This window comes from Odocoileus virginianus, chromosome 20, assembly GCF_023699985.2.
Source record: "Odocoileus virginianus isolate 20LAN1187 ecotype Illinois chromosome 20, Ovbor_1.2, whole genome shotgun sequence".
NCBI classification, from domain to species: Eukaryota; Metazoa; Chordata; class Mammalia; order Artiodactyla; family Cervidae; genus Odocoileus; species Odocoileus virginianus.
Window position 1 is genome coordinate 39,486,915 of NC_069693.1, and position 16,913 is coordinate 39,503,827.

At 42.1% G+C, this 16,913-nt stretch overlaps 1 long non-coding RNA gene across 1 annotated transcript in view; it reads left to right on the top strand.

The window, feature by feature from the left end:
* LOC110127316 (uncharacterized) overlaps positions 1 to 15,807 on the top strand; it is a 96,635-nt gene extending 80,828 nt beyond the window's left edge. The window contains exon 3 of the long non-coding RNA XR_002310745.2: positions 13,640 to 15,807. This is a non-coding gene — a long non-coding RNA (uncharacterized lncRNA). The remainder of the gene's footprint in view (positions 1 to 13,639) is intronic.
* The last annotated feature ends 1,106 nt before the right edge of the window (positions 15,808 to 16,913 follow it).

A 16,913-nucleotide genomic window follows, 5' to 3' on the forward strand; every position in this document is an offset into this window, starting at 1 on the left:
GTAATTCCAGATTGACCGGTTGAAGGTCACATTCCTGAGAGAGGTCGCAACTACAATTAAGTTTGATATTAAGTCTTGGTTTACTGATACGGTGCTTGGCACTGGTGACTCCATTTTGAGTCTGCAGTGTCTTTCTTTGCTTGTTTTTTTAATTGATTGATTTGTTTTTGGCTGTGCTGTGTCTTTGTTGCTGCGTGGGCTTTCTCTAGTTGCGGTGAGTGGGGGCTACTCTCCATCGCGGTGCACCGGCTTCTCATGGTGGTGGCTTTTCTTGTTGCCGCACACAGGCTCTAGGGCGCATGGGCTTCAGAGGTTGCAGCTCGTGGGCTCCGTAGTTGTGGGGCATGCGCTTAGTTGCCCTGTGGCATGTGGGATCTTCCTGAACCAGGGATCGAACCATGGCCCCTGCATTGGCGGGAGGATTCTTAACCACTGAGCCACGAGGGAGATTGCTGTGGTTTCTTTTTTAACAGTAGCGAGGTTAAGAAGCCTGGGTGAAGGTCTTCCCTAAGCTATGTCCTTTGAAAATTTTGTATTCGGAGACTAACGATTCTGAGGATCAACATGTGGAGGGCTTCCTCACACTGCCGAGCAATTATCCAGCGCCAGCTGGGGGTCCTACAGGCCAGCTCCACTCTGACATTACCTACCTGGATGTTGCATCAGATCCCATACATTAAGGGTTCAGTTCTACAAGACTGCACCCTCCTCCCATTTCAGATTCAACTCACAGATCCAGGTGGTCCCCTGAGCTTCTGACCGACTGGCTATAGATTGAGGTTCCAACCACTTTTTCCCTGGGTTTGAATAATTTGTTAGAGTGGCTTACAGAACTCAAAGAAACGTTTAACTTACTAGATTACTGGTATAATAAAAGGTTATAACTCAGCAGCAGCCAGATGGAAGACATGCTTGAGGCAAGAAGGGAAAGATTCTTCCATGTCCTTTCCAAGCGTGCTGCACTCCCTAAATCACCACGTGTTCACCAATCTGGAAGATCTTTGAACCTTGTCCTTATGGGTTTTTATGGAGGCATCATTACATAGGCACAACTAATTACATCATTGTCCAGTGGGGACTGGACTCAATCTCCAGCCCCTCTCCCTTGCCCAGAGATGTGTCAAGGGAAGGGCTTGGGACTGAAATTCCCTACCCTCTAATCACCTGGTTGGCAACCAGCCGCCTTTCTTAGGTGACTTAGGGGCTTTTCCAAAGTCATAATTAACATCACAAAAGACACTTTTATAGAGCTGATCACTTAGGAAATTCCAAGGCTTTTGGGAGTTCTACACCTGGAACAGATCAAAGATCAGATATATGTTTCTTACTATAAACTTCAGCATCACATGGAGAAAACCACTGAGACTTTGAACTTGAGTAAGAAGGCTCTTCCATGTACTTTGTCACAGTCCATATGCAATAAGTGCTAAATAACTGATTGGATACTAATGGGAAAAAAATTGGAGGCTAGAAAAGGATATATACTCTTTTTTTACAGGGAGAGAATGCTCTTATGTTTTGGGGGGATCTTTGTGGGTTGAAGTTTTAAAGATCAAACTGGGAACCTCTCTGCCTTAAACATTAATCACAAGCCTGGTGAGGAAGACAACATATTAATAGCACAAACTCTCATAAAGGTGTGATAAGGATTCATAGGAGTATTAGCACCTCTTTTCCTTTCCCCTTAATATTATGCTGAAAAGAAGGGAGTGACTGAAGCAAAGTGGCCAGACAGAATAAAGAGCCAAGTTGGATATATATTTGGTAGAAATTGATTGATATGAAGACTACTGAACATGAGAAATTTAAGAAAAGAGTACTGAAAACATAAAGAAATTGCTGTATATCTGTGTGGTTTCCTTCATTTTGTACTTTCCAAAGAGCAGATACTCATGATAGAAATTATTTTCAGTCATTTTTTCCCAGTACTGTTATTTAATTGAATGTATGTTTATGTCTCAGGGCTCATTTTTATGAGGTGCGCGTAAAGTGACCCCTGAATGGGGATGGAAGGGATGGTCTTTCAGGCATCTCTGGACATTCAGGTGATTAGAGCTGACTTCTTATCTGAGGAATCAGAGAAGGCTTCCAAAAGGGCTGGTATTTTACTTAGGCTTCGGAAGGTGGTTGAAATGTGGATCAACAGAGATAAGAGGCAGAACTTCTAGAAGAGGCAGCGATGAAAGTGAGGCAGCACAGATCAGGGAGGGACTCGGGGCTCGGTGTGGCTGCACTCTTCACCTGGAATATGTTTTTCACACTTGGCCATCCTCAACTCTGCTTTTACTTGGGCGAGTCTTACTCATCTTTTAGGCCTCAGCAGACCTCACTCCCTGCAATAAGACTTTCCTGATTCCTCTCTACGTGGTATTATGGGAGGCTCCTGGGTATGAATGTGGTAAAACCCAGGGCTTCTGTTATTAGAGCACTCATCACAATAATGGAAGCTCCCATTATCTCCCCTGTATCCAGGAGGACAGAACTTCTTGCTCATCATCACTTTTACCCAGCATCTGTCACCAGGACATGGTAGTTTCTTAATAACTGTGTGGTTTTCTTTTCTTTTTTCCCAGAAATACTTAAATGAGAGAGACAATCATTGAGGATACTTGCTGAAAAATCCTGGAAGATGCAATATGGAAGACACTGGTCTTGTTGGACACCTAACCCAGTGGCCCAGGCTGTAAAGAATCTGCCTGCAGTGCAGGAGACCTGGGATCAATCCCTGGTTCAGGAAGATTCCCCTGGAGAATGGAATGGCAACCCACTCCAGTATTCTTGCTGAGAGGCAGAGGAACCTGGTGGGCTACAGTCCAGGGGGTTGCAGAGTTGGACATGACTGAGCAACTAGAAAGTGTAAAAAAGTGTAACCTGCCAGATGAGTTGATAACTCAATCAAAAGCTACCACTGTGGGAGAAGGTCATTAGAAATATCTAAGTTATCTCCTCCTTGTAACAGACATTTTAGAGTTGAGGAAGCAGAGGTGATGAGAAGTAAGGTATCCAAGTTGCTGTTTAGCCACTAAGTCGTGTCTGAATCTTTGACCCCACCATGGACTGTAGCCCGTCAGGCTCCTCTGTCCGTGGAATTCTCCAGACAAGAATACTGGAGTGGGTAGCCATTTCCTTCTCCGGGTGAGATTCCTGACTCAGGGATCGAACCTCTATCTCCTGCATTGCAGGCATACTTGTTACTGCCTGAGCCACCAGGGAAGCCCCAGGTGTTCAAGAGAGGCACTCAGTCACTGCCAGCTGGCTATTCTTTATTAGTTGCCGCCTGGTGCATTTCCCCGTGCCGTGTGGTTACCACAGAAATTTAAAAATGAAAATTAATTTAATGATCAGAAATTTGCAATCCAATACTGGAAAAAAAAAATCATCGCTAAAATGCCATGCCCTGAAGCATACTATAGCTAAGACTCAGAGAAGTGATAAAGAATTTATTTGTGTGAAATATTAAATATAGAATCCAGTCTGCAAACTCCCCCACCCCACCTACTTCTTATTCCAAAGTCTGTTGTCAATCACGACTGCTCCAGCTCTTGCCCACTTACATTGATATTGAATATACCTGTATGACTTTAAGGTACAAGCAGCCACAATCAGTTCAGTTCAGTTCAGTTCAGTTCAGTCACTCAGTCGTGTCCAACTCTTTGCGACCCCATGGACTGCAGCACGCCAGGCTTCCCTGTCCATCACCAACTCCCAGAGCTTACTCAAGCTCATGTCCATCGAGTTAGTGATGCCATCCAACCATCTCATCCTCTATCGTCCCCTTCTCCTCCTGTCTTCAGTCTTTCCCAGTATCAGGGTCTTTTCCAGTGAGTCAGTTCTTTACATCAGGTGGCCAAGTACTGGCATTTCAGCTTTAGCATCAGTCCTTCCAATGAATATTCAGGGCTGATTTCCTTTAGGGTGGACTTGTTGGATCTCCTTGCAGTCCAAGGGACTCTCAAGAGTCTTCTCCAACACCACAGTTCAAAAGCATCAACTCTCTGATGCTCAGCATTCTTTGTAGTCCAACTCTCACATCTGTACACAACTATTGAAAAAATCATAGCTTTGGCTAGACGGACCTTTGTTGGCAAAGTAATGTCTCTGCTTTTAAATATGCTGTCCAGGTTGGTCATAACTTTTCTTCCAAGGAGTAAGTGTCTTTTAATTTCATGGCTGCAGTCACATTCTGCAGTGATTTTGGAGCGCCCCAAAATAAAGTCTGTCACTGTCTCCATTGTTTCCCCAACTATTTGCCATGAAGTGATGGGACTGAATGTCATGAACTTTTTTTTCTGAATGTTGAGTTTTAAGCCAGTTTTTCACTCTTCTCTTTCACTTTCATCTAGAGGCTCTTTAGTTCCTCTTCACTTTCTGACATAAGGGTGGTGTCATCTGCATATCTGAGGTTATTGATATTTCTCCCGGCAATCTTGATTCCAGCTTGTGTTTCATCCAGTCCAGCATTTCTCTTGATGTACTCTGCATATAAGGTAAATAAGCAGGCTGACAGTATACAGCCTTGATATACTCCTTTCCCAATTTGGAACCAGTCTGTTATTCCATGCCCAGGTCTAACTGTTGCTTCTTGACCTGCATACAGATTTCTCAGGAAGCAGGTAAGGTGGTCAGATATTCCCATCTCTTGAAGAATTTTCCAGAGTTTGTTGTGATCCACACAGTCAAAGGCTTTGGCATAGTCAATAAAGCAGAAATAGATGTTTTCTGGAACTTTCTTCCTTTTTCGATGATCCAGTGGATGTTGAAAATTTGATCTCTGGTTCCTCTGCCTTTTCTAAATCCAGCTTGAATATCTGGAAGTTCATGGTTCATGTACTGCTGAAGCCTGGCTTGGAGAATTTTGAGCATTACTTTGCTAGCATGTGAGGTGAGTGCAATTGTGCAGCAGTTTGAGCCTTCTTTGGCATTGCCTTTCTTTGGAATTGGAATGAAAAACTGACCTTTCCAGTCCTGTGACCACTGCTGAGTTTTCCAAATTTGCTGGCACATTGAGTGTAGCACTTTAACAAGTGCTTTTAAGATTTAGGATTTGAAATAGCTTAACTGGAATTCCATCACCTCCACTAGCTTTGTTTGTCGTGATGCTTCCTAAGGCCCACTTGACTTTGCATTCCAGGATGTCTGGCTCTAGGTGAGTGATCACACCATCATGGTTATCTGGGTCATGAAGCTCTTTTTTGTATAGCTCTTCTGTGTATTCTTGCCACCTCTTCTTAATATCTTCTGCTTCTGTTAGGTCCATACCATTTCTGTTCTATGTTGTGCCCATCTTTGCATGAAATATTCCCTTGGTATCTCTAATTTTCTTGAAGAGATCTTTAGTCTTACCCATTCTCTTGCTTTCCTCTATTTCTTTGCATTGATCACTGAGGAAGGCTTTCTTATCTCTCCTTGCTATTCTTTGGAACTCTGCATTCAAATGGATATATCTTTCCTTTTCTCCTTTGACTTTAGCTTCTCTTCTTTTCTCAGCTATTTGTAAGTCTCCCTCAGACAACCATTTTGCCTTTTTGCATTTCTTTTTCTTCGGGATTGTTTTGATCACTGCCTCCTGTACAATGTCAGGAACCTCTGTCCATAGTTCTTTAGGCACTCTGTCTATCAGATCTAATCCCTTGAATCTATTCATTAATTCCACTATGTAATTGTAAGGGATTTGATTTAGGTCACACCTGGATGGTCTAGTGGTTTTCCCTACTTTCTTCAATTTAAGTCTGAATTTGAAATAAGGAGTTCATGATCTGAGCCACAGTCAGCTCCCAGTCTTGTTTTGCTGACTGTATAGAGTTTCTCCATCTTTGACGGCAAGGAATATAATCAACCTGATTTTGGTATTGACCATCTGGTGATGTTCATGTGTAGAATCTTCTCTTGTGTTGTTGGAAGAGGGTGTTTGCTCTGACTAGTGCATTCTCTTGGCAAAACTCTGTTAGTCTTTGACCTGCTTTATTTTGTACTCCAAGGCTGAATTTGACTGTTATTCCAGGCATCTCTTAACTTCCTACTTTTGTATTCCAATCCCCTGTAATGAAAAGAACATCTTTTTTGTGTGTTAGTTCTAGAAGGTCTTGTAGGTCTTCATAGAACCATTCAACTTCAGCTTCTTCAGCATTACTGGTTGCCTCATAGACTTGATTACTGTAATATTGAATGGCTTGACTTGGAAACAACAGAGATCATTCCGTAGTTTTTGATATTGCATCCAAGTACTGCATTTCAGACTCCTGTTGACTGTGATGGCTACTCCATTTCTTCTAATGGATTTTTGCCCACGGTAGCAGACATAATGATCATCTGAGTTAAATCCACGCATTCCAGTCCATTTTAGTTCACTGATTCCTAAAATATCGATGTTTACTCTTGCCATCTGCTGTTTGACCACTTCCAATTTGCCCTGATTTATGGACCTAACATTCCAGGTTCCTATGCAATGTAGCTCTTTACAGCATCAGACTTTACTTCTATCACCAGTCACATTCACAGCTGGGTATTGTTTTTGCTTTGTCTCCGTCTCTTCATTCTTTCTGAAGTTACTTCTCCACGGATCTCCAGTAGCATATTGGGCATCTACTGACCTGCAGAGTTCATCATTCAGTGTCCTATCTTTTTGCCTTTTCATACTGTTCATGGGGTTCTCAAGGCAAGAATATTGAAGTGGTTTGCCATTCCCTTCTCCAGTGGACCACGTTTTGTCAGAACTCTCCACCATGACCTGTCTGTCTTGGGTGGCCCTACAGGGCATGGCTCATAGTTTCATTGAGTTAGACAAAGCTGTGGTCCATGTGATCAGTTTGGTTAGTTTCCTGTGATTGTGGTTTTCATTCTGTTGGCCCTCTGATGGATGAGGATAAGAGGTTTATAGAAGCTTCTTGATGGGAGGGACTGAGTATGGGGAAACTGGGTCTTGTTCTGATGGGCAGGACTGTGTTCAGTAAATCTTTAATCCAATTTTCTGTTGATGGGTGGGACTGTGTTCCCTCCCTGTTGTTTGACCTGAGGCCAAACTATGGTGGAGGTAATGAAGATAATGGTGACCTTCAAAATGTCCCATCAGGCACTGCTACCCTCAGTGCCCCAGACCCTGCAGCAGGCTACTGCCGACCCATGCCTTTGCCAGAGACTCCTGGACACTCACAGGCAAGTCTGGGTCATTCTCTTTTGTGGTCACTGCTCCTTTCTCCTAGGTCCTGGTACATACAAGGTTTTATTTGTGCCCTCCAAGAGTCTGTTTCCCTAGTCCTGTGTAAGTTCTGGTGGCTCTGTGTGTGTGTGTGGGGGGGGGGGGTGGTTAATGGTGACCTCCTCCATGAGCATTTATGCCACACCCAGGGTACTGAACCCAGAGCCCCTGCCCCTGCGGCAGGCGCCTGCTGACCCGTACCTTTGCAGGAAACACTCAAACACAATTCCGGCTCAGTCTCTGTGGGGTCTCTAGGTCCTGGTGAGCACAAGATTTGTTTGAGCCCTTCAAGTGTCTTTGGTGGGTATGGGGTTTGATTCTAAATGTAATTTGTCCCTCCTACTTTCTTGCTGGGGCTTCTCCTTTGCCCTTGTATGTGGCATTTTTTTTTTTTTTTTTGGTGGGATTCAACATTCTCCTGTCAATGGTTGTTCAGCAGTGAGTTGTAATTTTGGAATTCTTGCAGAAGAAAATGTGCACATGTCCTTCTACTCCACCATCCTGTGGGTTGAAAAATCCTACTCTGCCATCTTATGGGTTGAAAAATAGAGTGCAGCCATAATATTATAGGCAGCCATAATAATACGTCTGCCTACAGTGTGGGAGACCTGGGTTTGATCCCTGGGTCAGGAAGATCCCCTGGTGAAGTAAATGGCACCCCACTCCAGTACTCTTGCCTGGAAAATCCCATGGACGGAGGAGCCTGGTGGGCTGCAGTCCATGGGGTCACAAAGAGTCGGACACGCCTGAGTGACCTCACTTTCTTTCTTTCTTTCATAACAATAGGGACTATATGCTTTGCTTAGCTGCTCAGTCGTGTCCGACTCTTTGCGACCGCATGGACTGTAGCCCACCAGGCTCCTCTGCCCATGGGGATTCTCCAGGCAACAATATTGGAATGGATTGCCATGGCTTTCTCCAGGGTATCTTCCCAAGCCAGGGATCAAACCCAGGTCTCCCAGTCTCAGTGGGATGTGGATTCTTTACTGTCTGAGCCACCAGATTTCTCCCATAGAACATATGAGCTCAGTACAATATTGACTTAAAACAGCAATATATTCCGGGCTGATGAATATATTATTCATATTGATGGACATATTAATCATCTCTACAAAAGGGGTCTTTCAATTTTCTTATGCATTGTAAAAGCAACAGGATTATAAGAATTTATGACTTCACTAAGAATCTCCCATATTTATTCATCCAACACTGATTCTTCCAGGATAGGTTCTTAGGGTGCAGTAGTGACCAGCAGAGCTGTCCCTTCACTTCAGCCTGTCACTGTGACTGGGGAGAGTATGGTGCCCATGTAATCACAGGTGCAACCGTTCAATCCCAGGAGGGCTCTCCTGGGAGGAGGTGTGCAGGTGTCCTAAACACACACACCAGGAGGGCTCTTGACAGAGGTAGAAAGATAGAGATATACATAGAGAGAGAAGATTGGGCTTTGTATATCTGCGGATAGCTGTATCTTTCTATTTATCTGTATCTATCTATATCTAGAAATATCTATAGGTAGATGAACCACTTATTTGTCAATCTAGAAAGATTTAAAACAAATTGACTCAAGCAATTGTGAAGGCTTGATAAATCCAAAATCTGTATTGATTTGCTAGCACTACCATAGAAAAATACCACAAACCATGTGGTTTAAACAACAGAATTAATTTCCTCATGAGCCTGGAGGCTAGAAGTCCGAGATCAAATTTAGCTTCTTCTGAAGCTTCTCCTTGGCTTGCAGATGCCCCCTGTCTTGCATGCCCCATGTGGTCCTTCCTCTGTGTCTTTTTGAGTGTCCAAATTTCCTCTTGTTTTAAAGATACTGGTCAGATTGGATTAAGGCCCACACTTATGGTCTCATTGTAATTTAATCACCTCTTTGAAGATCCCATCTCCAAATATAATCACATTTTGAGGTACTTGGAATTAGGGCTTCAATCTATGAGTTTTGGGGCAGACAAATAAGAGTTCATCCCATAACAGATAGGATTTACTGGATACTAGGATTTTCAAAGTGGGAGAGAGGTGGAAGAAGAGGGTCCCTTTCTCAGAGTAGATGAAATCTGAAAAGACCCTAAGGCTTAACTCAGATCTAAGTTATTTTAACTCCCATAATCTTGATGACAGCCCTGAGGTAGGGAACAATATTGCCCTTGTCTTACTGATGAAGGAAATGAGGAGGTTAAGTAATTTGCTCAAGATCATGCAGCTCTCAGCTGGGGAATTTGGCCTCAGAGTTCATGCTTCTAACCACCACACTAGAATTCATGACTCCAGGCCAGAGCTCCAGGTTGGCAGGACATGAGAGAGGTGTGTGCTGAAAGATGAAGCTGGAGACATAGACAGATGCAAAAAATTTGGTGCCTTGGAAGCTTCCAGAAGGAAATAGGACTCCCTCCTGAGATCAGAAGGACACCTCTGGGAGATTAAGAGTGAGAGTGACAGGGTTAGGAGATTCTTCTTGCTGCTATTTGGGAGGCAAATCAGTTGAGGACAATGATACAAAGATGAAAACAAAGGACGAGACTTTCCCAGCTGCCTGATAAGGAAGGACATTGGCTTGAAGTAGGTTTATGGCAATAGAGTTGGGGATTTCCATAAATGTGCTGGGTTGGCCAAAAAGTTCATTTGGGTTTTTCTCTTAGATGTTATGACTTCCTTGGTGGCTCAGATGGTAAAGGATCTGCCTACAATGCGGGAGACCAGGGTTCAATCCCTGGGTTGGGAATATCCCCTGGAGAAGAAAATGGCAATCTACTCTAGTATTCTTGCCTGGAAAATCCCATGGACGGAGAAGCCTGTAGGCTACAGTCCATGGGGTCACAAGGAGTCAGACACGACTAAGCGACTTCACTTCACTTCACTTCTTAGGTGTTATGGAAAAACCTGAACAAATCTTTTGGCCAACCCACTATCTTTTTTTTAATGGGAATTTTGGTGCTAGAAGACATAGGACTTGGTGATTGAGTATATATTGGGAGATGACCGTTTAAAATTTATGATGGTATGTAAATCAAACCATTATGCTGTATTCCTTAAACTTATACAGAGATGTATCTCAATTATTTCTCAATAAAACTGAAAAAATAGCCAAAAAAAGAAAAAAAGTAATGTGTATAGCATACACTCTATAAGCAAGAGGGGAAAAAAGATTTTTTATTTTATTAAATAAAATAAGATCCAAAAGAAGAAAGAAAATTTATTATAGTGTGACTCATATATAATATTCAGTGATATGTTATCATCATACCAAAGCATTTTAAAACTGCAAAACATCTTGGTGATGACAAGTCATTTAAGATATGCTGAATGTATTTCTGTTTGTCCACATACATGCTCTGTTGTTAGCTTCTGTCTGCTTTCAGTTCCTCCTCCATCCCATTAGGAAAAATTTAAAGATAGGAAATGTACTGCACAGTGGAATGTGTTAATAGCTCGTGGGCTCAGACCTCAGTTCACTCCCCATGGTTTCTCTTCATATGCCTTTAAAAAAGAATCTACAGTAGATGGAGATACAAAATGAGTCTATTTTTGATAACACATGTAGCTCTAAGATGTGCTGTCTTAGCCAAGCCATATATTCGTAGATGAATTGCCTTTTTGTAAAGTATGTTTTTCTTTGTTCCTGGTGAAAAGAAGTTTTGGGCCCCTTATAAGGAACGGGGGTGGGACAGAGTGAGGTTTATCAGAGGCATGTTCTCCGGGACCTTCCGGACACATCTATTTGGTCTGGAGCAGCCCTTCCCCAGGCAGTGATCACTGTGGTGGTAACTTTCTGGTGAACCTACCTCAGGTCCAACAGCAGTCTCTGCTTTGCAGCCCAACTTCTCATCTGGCTGGTTTTGCCAACGCCTTGTCTTAGAGGGAGAAGGGTGGGATGTGGGCTTCCCACCAGGTCCTTGGTGAGAACAGTGCTATTAGTTACACAGATTTTTCCTGAGCAAAAATAATTCTAACTGGAGTTTAATACCAACTGCAGTGAGAAGCAACTGACTCAGAAATAAGGTAAAATGAGTAAATGATTGAGGAGCAAATGGAACAGAGGCTCCCAGCTGCCCACTAGAATAAATGAATACCCTGAAGACATCTAGACAGGATTGGGCATTGAGCCTTCAGGAAAACCTGAAGGCCATTTCCTTCTCCAGGGATCTTGCCGACCCAAGGATTGAACCTGCATCTCTTATGTCTCCTATATTGGCAGGTGGGTTATTTACCAGTAGCGCCATCTGACAGGGTCTAGCTAGAATGTAATAACGTTGTTTTATTTTTCAGGTACTTTCTATTTATGGCAAGGGGGATGCCAGTGTTCCATTTATGTTTGTGTTATGGATCTTCCTTTAAAAATAAATGTATATAAGGAAAAGAGGAAGTTGATGTGAAATACTAGGAAATACTAAAGAAGCTATGCAGATAGAGCAAACATCATGAACAACTTAAGAGGCATAGTTATAATACTTGTGCTCTGATGCAGATAGGTAGTGCTGTCATCTGTCATAGAATCCTGAATGGTATATAAAAGAAATCTGTGCAGCAGGCAGAATTATTATGAGAATGAACAAATTATTTTTGCAGAGTTTGGCACATGTTCTTTATTTTCTTCTTTGACCTCTGAACTCCCAGTCAGGTGTGGTCCAATGAACAATCAGTTGAGGAACAGGATTTGTTACTTCTGCCATATCTAGTGATGTTAATGCTTGAACTTCATTAAGTTTGTGAGAACTATACTTTTGTAACTGTTTCTTGTGCTTTCTTTTCTTCATCTTCTATTAATTTTTATTTCAAAAGGCAGAGCACAACAAAATTGCTGCCAATTGTTTGAATACTAATGTAAATCAAGGGGCAGCAAGGTCAAACCTGAGCTGTTGACTGCCAGGCAGAGCCCCATTGATGGCTTAGAAGGAAGCGTGAAGAGCAGGTACACAGATGTCAAGTCAGGTGGTTGAGGGGTGTTGATGGACAGAGGACAAAATTGTATATTAAAAGGAAATTGAACCTTCAGAAGTTCCTCTTGTGATTTTACAGAGTGTGGTATGCTTGTGTTACATGTTCAGACTTGATCTTAAATACTGTTTTATGCTGTTTATGAATTGATTTGTGTTTTGCTTCCAATAAAAATTAAATTTTTGAAGCTTAAGTACTTACTGTTTTGATCCCCAGCCCTGATTTGAGGTGGGAATATGGATGCTCTTTATCTTCACAGAATCTCTTCTTTTGGATGGGGGCCCCCCAGTTTTCTTTTAGGAACTTACCCTTTGTCTAATCCATGTAGTTTAGATGGTACTGACTTCATCCCAGCCTCCAAGGGTGGACACATGAATGAAATATGGTTAAGTAAAGGACTATATTCTGTTGGTCAGTGTAACTCACTGAGAATGGGTGCATAGTCCAGATTGCACCAATAGGAACCCTAGCTAGAGTTTTGCTTGAACTGGTAGGGTAAAGGAATTATCTTTCTACTGCTAACTAAGTAGGATGTAAGCCTGGAATGACCAAGGCTGCAGCCTAGAGAAATCCTGACCAAGAGGAAAGCCAGTGCAGAGGAAAAGTAGAGCCCTGAGTGGTGGAGAGAGTAATAAAATCCAGATAACTCTTTCTGTGCCGCCTAGTTTCAGCTGTCCCTGCGGACATTACCCTTGGACTTTCCATGTATATGAACCAATGTATCTCTGCCACCTCCCACACCCATTTTTATGTTTAAGCTAGTTTCAGTCTGGTGTTTGCATCTTGTTTCTGACAGAGCCTCAGTAGTACATCCCCTCTTCCCGTCTGGCAAACTGTCACAGTGCCACACATGTGATGTGCAGATGATAAACACTTGCTGATTAGAGGGGCCTAAGAAACATCCCACGGACGGAGGAGCCTGGTGGGCTGCGGTCCATGGGGTCGCTTAGAGTCAGACACGACTGGGCGACTTCACTTTCACTTTTCTCTTTAATGCATTGGAGAAGGAAATGGCAACCCACTCCAGTGTTCTTGCCTGGAGAATCCCAGGGACAGGGGAGCCTGGTGGGCTGCCGTCTATGGGGTCGCACAGAGTCGGACACGACTGAAGTGACTTAGCTTAGCTTCTTAACTTAAGATCCCCCTAGATTTATGAAACAGGATGACGTAATCCCAAGGGCACCGGGACAAGAGTCTGAAGATTTCAATCATTCGTTCACTTCAAACATTTTTACTGAGCACCTGTTTTGTGCCAGGTGCAGTTTTAGTACTGAGGACACAGTAGTGAACAAATAGACCAAGTCCCCATTTTAACAGAAATGGTATTCCAGTAGGAGAATATATATGTCAGGAGTTGATATATTATATGCAGTTGTGAAGAAAGACTTCCTACTAATTAGGTCTGGGACCTTGAGAGAGCCACTTTATCTTTCTGAGTTTCCTTTTCCTCATATATAAAAAAAGGGCATTGCAATGCTTACTTTTTGTTTCTTTCCTTTCCAGAACGACCACCACCAACAGCAGTATTTCCATTTCATGATGCACGTTGATGAACCTGAATTCTGGAGCACACCTGAAAATATGTTCATTGATAGTTGACATTTCCAGGAAATTTTATGTTTTTCTGTGTTTATTGTTACACTTCTCTATGCATAGTTTTGAGAGTTATGAATTCTTGCCTATTCAGGTTTCCCAGACATCAGCTAGATTCCCATAGGACTTGGGAGCTGCCTAAACTAACTGAATTCCCTCGAGGTCTTCGCTTGAAAGCACTATCTGAGTCTACCTGTTCTGTCCATGAGCTTTCCCTGAAATCAATGACAGATGGTCTGTTCCATCGCTTTTCATTTGGCGAAAAGTTGCTGTTATCTCTCATCCTTGGCTAAGCTGAGACTTTTTCTACCCCCCTCAGCTCCTCAGTTAATCACTTTGCTTATCATGATCTCTGGTCTTGCCTGCCTCTTCTTACAAGTTTTCAGAATTCTCAGAACTTTTCTGGCAGTGGAAATGGTCTCAGTAATGTTATCACTGTTGACTTTTAAAGTGATACCATAAATATAATTTGACTCTGAAGAGGGAAGAGCATTCTGTTTATTTTTTTCCCTTGAATTTATTTATCTTGGAATATAGTTGGTTTATAACATTGTATTAGTTTCAGGTGTTCAGCAAACTGCTTCAGTTATACACACACACACACACACACACACACACACACACACACACACACATATCCTTTCTCTTTCAGATTCTTTTCCCATATAGGTAATTTTATGGGTACAGGTAATTACAGAGTATTGAGTAGAGTTCCCTGTGTTAGCAGGTCCTTGTTGGTTGTCTATTTTATATATAGTAGTATGTTTATGTTAATCCCAAACTCCTAATTTATCCCTTCCACCTTTCCCCTTTGGTAACCATAAATTTGCTTTCAAAGTTTTGTGAGTCTGTTTCTGTTTTGTAAATAAGTTCATCTGTATCATTTATGTATATATATGTCAGTCCCAGTCTTCCATTTCATCCATCCCTACCCCTTTCCCCCTTGGTATCCATACATTTGTTCTTTATGTCTGTGTCTCTTATTTTCTTTGCAAATAAAATAATCTATACCATTTTTCTAGATTCCATGTAGGTGCATTGATATAAAATATTTGTTTTTCTCTTTCTGACTTCCCTCTGCATGACAGACTCTGGGTTGGTCCAAATATACCTGCAAATGACAGAGTTTCATTCTTTTGATGGCTGAGTAATTTCCACTGTATATATGTTATTAATACCTCATCTTCTTTATCTGTTCTTCTGTCGATGGACATTTAGGTTGCTTCCATGTCCTGGCTACTGTAAACAGTCCTGCAATGAATTTTTGGATCCATGTATCTTTTTGAATTATGATTTTCTCTGGGTATATGCCCAATAGTGGGATTACTGGGTCATATGGTAGTTCTATTTTTAGTTTTTTAAGGAACCTGCATACTGTTTTCCATAGTGATGGTATGAATTTACATTCTCATCAACTATAAAATGGTTCCCCTTTCTCCACACCCTCTCCAGCATTTATTTTAGACTTTTTTGATGATTGTTATTCTGACTGGTATGAGGTAGTAGTACCTCACTGTAGTTTTGATTTACATTTCTCTAAAAACTAGTGACATTGAACACCTTTTCATGTGTTTATTGGACATCTATATGTCTTCTTTGAAAAAATATCTATTTAGATCTTCTGCCGACTTTTTGATCAGGTTTTTGTTGTTGTTGTTGATAGTGAGCTGCATGAGCTGTTTTATGTATTTTGGAAATTAATCCCTTCTTGGTAGCATCATTTGTATCAGGTAGCCCTACTTTAGTTTACAACTGCTGAGAATGTCCCATGGTCTTTGGCTTGTCTGTCTCCATATAATGTGTGTTGGAATCACTTCTCTAGTCCCATGCTCACACAATTTGGTGACAGTTCTCCCAGGGAGAGAGAGAGTGCATCTTATTTCTGTTCATCTTCCCAGCACTCTGCACACAGTTTTGCATGCAGTGAGGGGCCTATGAATGTTTTGACAATTGGATTTTGAATCAGTTACTTTCTTGGATAGCTCTTGACAATATCCAACTTCTTGATAAAGTAAAACCTGATGTTAGTCATTTAATTTCTATCAAAGGCATTGCAAACTAGTTATTGATTTTTTTTTTTTAAAGAGAAATAAATCTACCACTTGATACTTATTCTTGCACTAAAACATGAGCTAGGACAACCAGATGTGATTCGGGTATCAGATGAAATCCGTATAAATTAATAATAATAAAAATAAAAGACTAATGTGAAATGGGGATTTAATTAACTTCAAACAACAGCTAGTCACAGTATCCAGAGAAAGTCTCAAGAGTTCTTCATAATTTTGTAGAGGTTTCAGGACTTAACTCTGTGTTTTTGTCTGTTTCTCCTTTTCTTCATTCATCTGTGCCACTCAGGCTCTGTCCCACTCACTATCAATCTCAGCATGAGACTCAGTCTCTGCTCTGTTTCCACAAAAATTCATTCACACACAAATCTCATAACATGGTTAAAGAATGGGGAGAATTGGGAGAGAAGCCACATGGAGAGTGTACACCCACTCCCATCTCCTTCCATTTTCTCTTTCTCCTCCCTCCCTCGTGGTGGAAACTGCTTAATTCTTCACCTTGTCTCACCCTAAACTCTCTCACCCATATTCATGCCCCCTTTAAGTCAAAGCACTTTTCCAAACAGAGGAACAGCACTTCTCCAAGCTAAGAGTTCTGGTAAAATAAAAACACCTCCATCTTAATGACACAGAAAATAGATCCCCATATCTTGGTTTGCCATGAAAGGTTATATGATGGGTCTCCCAACAATGGCTCTGTGGAGTAGGCTATGTTAAATGCAGTAACTGGAGGCCTTCTCTTCCACCCATCAGAAAGGGCTTTGCACTCAGGAATGGCACAGAGTCCCAGTTCAGAAGGCTAACTGCCAAAAGTTTTATTGTGTGCAAGGGTAGAAAGCTCTAGTTTCTGCAGGATGCATTAGATGAGGGGTCCTCGATAAATGCTTGTGAATGATGATGGTCTGGCAGCACTGGCATATATCTGTGCTTGAGCTCAGCATGGTGCTGACTCATGCTCTTGCAGTGGGAACCCAACTCCTCTGCCAACACTCCTCACTCTGCAGCCGCCAGGGAGAGCTTGCCCTCCGCCACCATGCAGCTCTCTGGTAGCCTGTTGGAGATGCAGAGAGAGGCAGGCAGGGGAATGGTGGAGGGGTCACCACATTGGGCAGAGG